Here is a 7,478-nt window from a genome sequence, read left to right on the forward strand (position 1 = left end):
GGGTTACCCTTCGGATTTTCTGTCTCGGCAAAGGCTCGGAGTCGGAGGAAATTATAGTTACCTCTTCAATCACTTCATGACTCGCTCCGGTGTCATCCTGCTGATAATTCGTGTCAATAAGATGGTTAAAAAAGGAGCCTAAAGAGTCAAGAGCTACCTCTGACTCAGAGGTGTCGTCCAGATGAAGCAGGTCTGAGGCGCTAGGTTTATTCCCCTTCTTACGGGCGGCGGCTTTCCTAGCGGCTTTCTTGGCCTTTCTGGCTTTCTTTGCAGCAGCATGGTCATATTTGACTTTCCAAAATTTATCATTTGCCTATAAAATACAACAAGGGTTTTTGAATTAAGACGAAATCGTTAGAATGGAAGGTGAGGTGTTCAGCTCAATGGTTTACCGCTGGAGCCGGGTTAGCCTTGCAGAAAGGATTTAAGCCTATTCTCCCGCAATCTGCCAGGCTCTCGTTCAGAAGAGACTTGGTCATATCATCAATGACGTCTTCAGGTAAGTTGTCAGGACTGTGCCGAAGAGGATCATCCTTCTGGCCCGTGTAATCGCACATCAAGACGGGGCGGCGGCTTAAAGGAATCACCCGCCAGGCAATCCAAACCCGGACCAAATCAATGTCGTTTAGGCCGTTCCCCAGAAGAGCTTTGATCTTGTTTATGGTGGGGGTAAGTGTTTGACGTTCAGCCGCAGATAATTTATCTGGTAAGGGGTGATTTGACTCCAGACGTAGGGCGCGGAAGCCGGGCAGAGGGTTCTCTTTAGCCGGAGAAGTGTCTTGGCAGTAGAATCATGTTTGGTTCCAATCTTTCGGGTGACTCGGCGGCTTAGCAGAAGGGAAGAGACAGTCTCTACGTCGCTGAATTGAGATTCTGCCAAGCTCCAAGCTGGGCCCATGAGCACATTCGTTTTGGCGGTTCAGATAGAATAACTCTCTAAAGAGTAGCAAGCTAGGTTCTTCTCCAAGGTACACCTCACAGAACACTTGGAAGTTGCGGATGTTTGACACGGAATTGGGTCCGATGTCTTGAGGTCGCAGGTAAAAAAAGTGCAGGACATCTCTGAAGAATTTTGAGCCGGGAGGAGCAAAGCCCCGGTTCATGTGATCAGTAAATATGACAACTTCCCCATCCTTGGGTTGAGGCCTCTCTTCTGATGGGTCAGGAGCACGATAGGACATGACCTCTTTCTTTGGCAGGTAACCCGTTTTCACGAAATCAGCTAAGATGCTATCAGTGACGTTGGATCTACCCCAGTTGCATGTGATGGGTGCTTTGGGGGCCTTGGGCGGCATTGTGAAGGATGGAAGCCTATGACAAAATAAAGTTTCCGGTTCAACTTTAAGCCGGCGAAAATATTTCAATTCATATTCAAGGTGGCGGCTTACGAAGGGGCCTAATGATATATGGCTAATTGTGTCAGATTGTTTAAACCGCCATGGGCATCATAAACAATTAAGTTATTCAAATCCACTATGAGTAACCCGAACTATTCATTGAGCATTGCCTTTATAAACCGGCGATAAGAGCCGTCATGGCTAACAGATGCGGTTTTTTCCTAAGTGTTGCACAAACAAGTTTCACAGACTGCAACTATTATTTTGGATCAAACGGTCGTGCAGGAAAGAAAATTTTCTAGAACTGAAAACTGGTACAGATGAGTTCATAAGCTCCAATGAGGTCTTTTTGCAAATGAAAGGGATCTGCTAGTATTGAAAAAGGACGCGAAACAACTACCACAGGAGTTCTGTACTGCTTTTCGGATCAAAAGAGACCGCGGTGGAAGAACTATGAAGAAACCGAGATGAACTACGAAGAACACGGAAGAAACGCGGAACCCTAATGCGGATCTGACGTTCGAGAAGAGGAAGACTTACAGTTGCACATTCACTGCGGAGAGTCGCCGCCGTTCTCTAGACTAGCTCAGGTTGATGCAGCGGCCGAGGCTGAGGAAGACGAGATGCGCGGCGGCGGCGGCGGAGCTCGGGTTCTGAGGCGTCGAGAGGAGGAAGACGATGGAAAGGGAAGAATGAGAAAGGACCCGGTCGGGCCTATTTATAAGGGAAGGCTGATAAGTGGGCGCAAGAAACGAGGAGGCTGAAAGCATGATTATCCAGCTACAGAGGCGCCTCAGTTTTCGGGACGGTTATTAAGACAAGGATCCGTTGAGATACGTTGGGCAGAACATGCATTAATGGCGGATGACGTCACGGCGGGTTACCAAGAGTCCAGGAGATGATGTCATGGCGGGTTATAACCTTCGCGCAAACAGAAGTCAGAGGATTTTTCTTAAGGTATTGAAGATTGACATGAACCGGTTCAAATCAATCTGGCGCCTAATGTTGGGGATATAGCTACTGGTGTAATCCGCCCAGGATGGGCCGGGTTACGTTGCGATGACTCATCATTCAGAAGCCCAAGGACAGGTTGAAGATGGCGGTTCAGTAAGGGCCTAAGGCCCATAGGTGACTTGAGGCCCGTAGTGATAAACCGCCGTTATGGCATGACTTGTATTATAAGGCAAGAATAGTTAAGAGTCCGAGCCGGACACTATTTATGAGCCGGCCGGGACTCTGAGAGCCGCTGGGCGTTAACCTCTCTATATAAAGGGACGACCCAGCGGCGGTTCAGGACAAGTAACATCAAATCGGTAGCCAGGCATAGCGGATTCGCTCCCTGGTCATCGAAACCCTAGTAATTCCACCTCAACTGGAGCAGGCTTTTACCTTCACCGTAAGGGGCCGAACCAGTATAACCCTCGTGTCCTTTGTCCCGTTTTAACCCCTTTAAGCTTCCTAGTTGCGATGGCTCCACGATTAAGTCCTTTCACAAGGGCATCTGCTGTGACTATTCCACGACAGAGGGGGTTTGAATGGGTTAGTGGGCTGATTTGGAGGGGTGCTGGGTTGCAAAGAGAGAGGGGTTTCGGGCTACGCGGTTAACCGTTGGGGCATCAAACGACCTCCAAATGGAACGAAATTTGACGGGCGGTCTACCGGTGTTATACCAAGGCCACTCGGCAAATCTCGGCCCATTCCGAGAACGTTTTACTGCCGCTCATGAAACAATATCTAAGAGGGGCGACGGGTGCGTGTGGGAGTGTCGGATCGCGAAACGGACAATGGGGAAAAGGACCGGATGCAAGTTTTGAAAAAAAACATGCAGATGAAATGCAGATGATGACATGGCAAAATGCAACACGCAAGCAAACGACATGGCAACGACGACGAATAACTGGATGACACCTGGCGCATAGAATCCGGGGCGTTACATTAGCCCCCTCAGAATGTGTTGTAGTTTCCTTTCGCCCCTCCATGGACAAGGATTGGGTAATGTTGGACTATTATATATACACAGATTATGACACACACAGCGAAAACATATATCACATCTAGTAAAGTAAATATAATATAATTTGTCTTCAGGCGATATTGATCCCGGTAGTCAATATCAAAACACAGGGCATGGGTATGTGTTTTTTCCCGTTGCAACGCACGGGCAGTTTTCGTAGTAAAATAAAAAAGAAAGGAAAACCAGTCATGGAGGATTAACAAAAAAGGAAGAAACCAGAAAGAACCGTGAAGAAAAAAAATACGTTTCCTAGGTATTTGGGCCGGCCCATATGCGGTCTGTTCGGCTAGTAGGAAAACCCTATTTGCCGCTCGAGCAGAGCAAGGGATTCGTCAGGCGGCGGCGGCTCGCGAGTACGAGCTCGACGGCGGCTGAGCATCGTCGGGTTCGGGAGTTGGAGACTCGCAAGTACGAGTACCCACGTGGGTCTGTAGATCGAGAGAGCAGTCAGGCGGCGGCGACTCGCGAGTACGAGCTCGACGGCGGCTGAGCATCGTCGGGTTCGGGAGTTGGAGAGGATGAGGGGGAGGCGGCGGCGCGGCGGGCGCCTGGGGTCTCGGCATCCGACCTCAGGTCCAAGCTGCCGACGGAGGCTGTTGCGCCGCGAGCACGCTGAGCCTGAGGTAGCTGGACGACGGCCAGAGCGATGCACGAGGAGGCGAGCCCGAGGGCGTCTTCGTCCAGATCTCCTCACGCCGGTGCGCATGGCGCCTCCTGCCGCTGGTTCCGCCTGCCGGTCGCGACGCGGTAAACGAACAGAGCATGTGCTCGCGGCGGAGGATGCTCTCTCGCTCCCGCGGAACGCTCGCCTCGCCCGCCACCACGGACAAGGTAGACACCCTCCAACAGCGTTATCTTGTTGCTTCCCAGCTGTTTGCCGCGTGATGCTCTGCTGCTGCTACTACTTTGCTACTGCTGCTAATTTGCCCCGCTGGAACTCACAAGGAAGATATAAATTTTGTGCCTAAAGCATATTTGATCAGCTGTCCTGTTACAAAACATAGAGTTTTTTCTAGCATCAGGCAAAGAATCATAATGTGCACTCAGTTCACAGAGCACACACTCTTTTTCTTTAGGGAAACATATACGGAAGTTGTGATTTGAAAGGACTATCAATCTACATAAATCATGGCAAAGTTTCCTACATTTTTCGTAGCGGGTTCATTGACGAGATTCAAGATACAACCTGCTGCTGCTAATTTGCTGTAGTGCTGTTTTAAAGATGATGATGACAGATTACCACCATGAAGCATTGCTAATGACGAGGTAGATGTTTTTTATAGTTGGTAGCCAATGGAAAAAGCAAATCAGCAAGAGTTCTACTTCTCATTAGATGAATGCCAGAAATGGATTATTTCTTTAGATTATGAACTTAGCACCTTGAGAAATTCAACAATGTGTAGAATGTGAAGTTCAAAGAATGGCTGAAGATCATTATGGACAGGCTCAGCTTGCACCATGTCACTTGATTCGTCTATTTAGGTGGTGATGTCAGAAGAAGGTAAATTGTTAGGTTTTCAAGTAGATTCCCATACGGTGTCTACCTGGGTATAGTTAGTGACATGTGTTATCAGTAGATTCTCATACGGTGGCCAACTATCTGTTCCTGAACGGTTTGTGGCAAGATAGTGGGAAAACACATCAGTTGTTCCAGCACTTATGATGAATGTTGCCCTCCTGAGAAGTTGATCAGCTCTTCTTGGTCCGACTAATCTTTGGAGGTTTCTTCTGTTACGCCATAGGTCCTCGACTTGATTGGAAAATGATAGTGTATTCTATCATGGAGAAAAAAACAAAAACACAGCTAGCTAATTAGTACCTAAAATACTGGCACTGAATAATCGGAATAGCTTGATTTATTGACTAGCTATCCACTCTTTTGTGATCTTGCAACTAATTGAATTTGGTGAATGTTATTTCTGTATGTAATTGGCATGTGCTAGTAGAATGTTACTCCCTCGGTTCACATATATAAGATGTTCTACCTTTTTTTCTGATTCAGATGTATATAGATGCATTTTAGTGTGTTTGTTCATTCATTTCAGTCCGTATGTTGTCCATATTGAAATATCCAAAACATCTTATATTTGTGAACAGAGGGAGTATTTCTTTATGTAATTGGCAAGTTCTGGTGGAAAGTGACAACAGAAATTTTCTTGCTATTGCAGCAGGCAACAAAATGGAGCATATTCCAGAAGGATTTATTTTGCACATAAAAGTGATGGCTTGGGCCTTCGGCACCATGGTGGCATCAGTTTGCACGTTGTCGCTCCACTTGTATTGCTGGTTGCAAAGAAAGGTGCGAACAGTCCATTAGGAGGTGAAACTTAAGCACTATGTAAGCACAGCAACTTGCTTCCAGTACAAAACACAAATTTGGATGAGGTTTGTTCAGTGCAACCTGCTTCTAATTCCTTAGCATTAATGCTTCTATTGATATTGCAGATTGTGAAAATTTCCCTAGCGTTGTGCGAGCTGCTGCTGCTGCATTTAAATCGGTTTGTCCAAATCAACAGTCCGAGGCTCCAACCGATGCAGTCGCGACCCCACCTCTATATCAGCTCACCACCCAACCAGTTACACTCAGTTATGTCACAGTTTTGATTCATTCTACAGAATTATTGGAACTCTGGAATGACTAAATCCCAATTCTGCTTCAAAGGTAATGATTCTGTTTTATCAACCACCCTAAATTTGTCCACAAGTGATGTTTACGACATGGTTATCTATTTCACACATTCTTATTCTTTGTATATTGTGATAATATTTTCTTTTCCTTAGTTGTGTTACTGTTCAGTTGACTGTTAAGTTTACGGTTATTTCCCCCGCAAAAAAAAAAGGTTATGGTTATTTATTCCAAAAGAGAAAAGCATGTTTCTTTGTAGGAGACTATCTGCTATATAGACTTGAATATTTGTAATGTTTCTTTTACAAACATATGATGTTATAGAGTGTAGACACGGGCCTAGACATCTAGCCAAACCTACCTATAGCATTTCTAAAACGATATAATTATAATGGTTACATGTAAATTACGTGTGTAGATTTATCCCTTTTTTTCATACGCCTTACTTGGTAGATTATGAAAATATGGTGTGATGTATAAAAGTTTATGGTCAACGCTAGTTTAGTGTTTGGGTCAAATTATTATTTGAAGTAGGGGTTAAAGTTTGCCAAGAAAAAAGCAGATTATTATTTGAGATTGATAGAGTATGACTATATCCCACTTGGTCTTGTTTCCATCAAAAGTGTGTCCCACTTCGTTGAAGAATACAGCTACCATTTTGTTTGGGCCTCATTCCCTAATACGCTAGTAATCGTTTCATTTCCCATATTTCCCTTAGTCTTGCTCCCAATCACTTCACAATCCAAGGACGGGAATGCCAGCAGCCATGGCGGCAGTGTCCCCTTCGGCCATTCATGCCACTTGAGAGGATGAAGGCTTCGACGACGTCACGCGAGAGACATCGGCGCAAGCGTGGTTGCCACCATCCTTGTTACGACGACAATGCCACAACGGAGGGTAGAACGGGATGGTGGTTGACGGCATTGCGGAAGGAGGTGCCGACCACTCATCTGACCCAGGGAAGCAACAATAATGTGCAATGTTTTAGTCCCGTACTGCTACTAAATAAGGATCTTGGCCGAGAGAATCTAGAGTATGGTGTATGGTCTAGAAAAGGAGCAAGAGTGCACTCGAGCATGTTTAGGGGGAGGTATGTTCGGGGCGGAGGCCACATGGGGGAGCTATGCCCGGCTGGATGACCATAAAGGGCGAGGGCGAATCCTTCTTTTAAGTATAAAAATATACTCCCTTTGTTCACTAATACGAAATGTTTTGGATATTTTAATATGAACTACATACAGAAATGAGTGAACAAAACACACTAAAACGTGTCTATACACTTGATTCAGAAAAAGTTAGAACATCTTATAATAGTTAATGGAGGGAGTACTAGAGAATAAAATCCTTCCCTAGCTAATGGTGCATCAACAACACCGAGTTTGAAGAGATAGAGGAATTATTTGATCCTGCACATTGGAGCATTCGAAGGAAGCATCGACACCAATATGCTTGGCGAGCTATGTTGCACGGGGTCATGCACAATACTGATAGCACCTGTACT

General features: G+C 45.9%; 1 long non-coding RNA gene across 2 annotated transcripts; it reads left to right on the top strand.

The window, feature by feature from the left end:
- Positions 1–3,641: 3,641 nt before the first annotated feature.
- On the top strand, positions 3,642–5,943 carry LOC120973715 (uncharacterized). Of its 2 annotated transcripts, none has more exons than XR_012203304.1 (3): positions 3,642–4,182; positions 5,520–5,689; positions 5,797–5,943. It is a non-coding gene; the product is annotated as an uncharacterized lncRNA (long non-coding RNA). The 2 variants fall into 2 exon arrangements; XR_006670595.2 differs by having other exon boundaries at positions 3,933–4,182; positions 5,523–5,689.
- Positions 5,944–7,478: the final 1,535 nt, after the last annotated feature.

The sequence above is a fragment of the Aegilops tauschii genome, chromosome 2 (genome assembly GCF_002575655.3).
Source record: "Aegilops tauschii subsp. strangulata cultivar AL8/78 chromosome 2, Aet v6.0, whole genome shotgun sequence".
NCBI lineage: Eukaryota > Viridiplantae > Streptophyta > Magnoliopsida > Poales > Poaceae > Aegilops > Aegilops tauschii.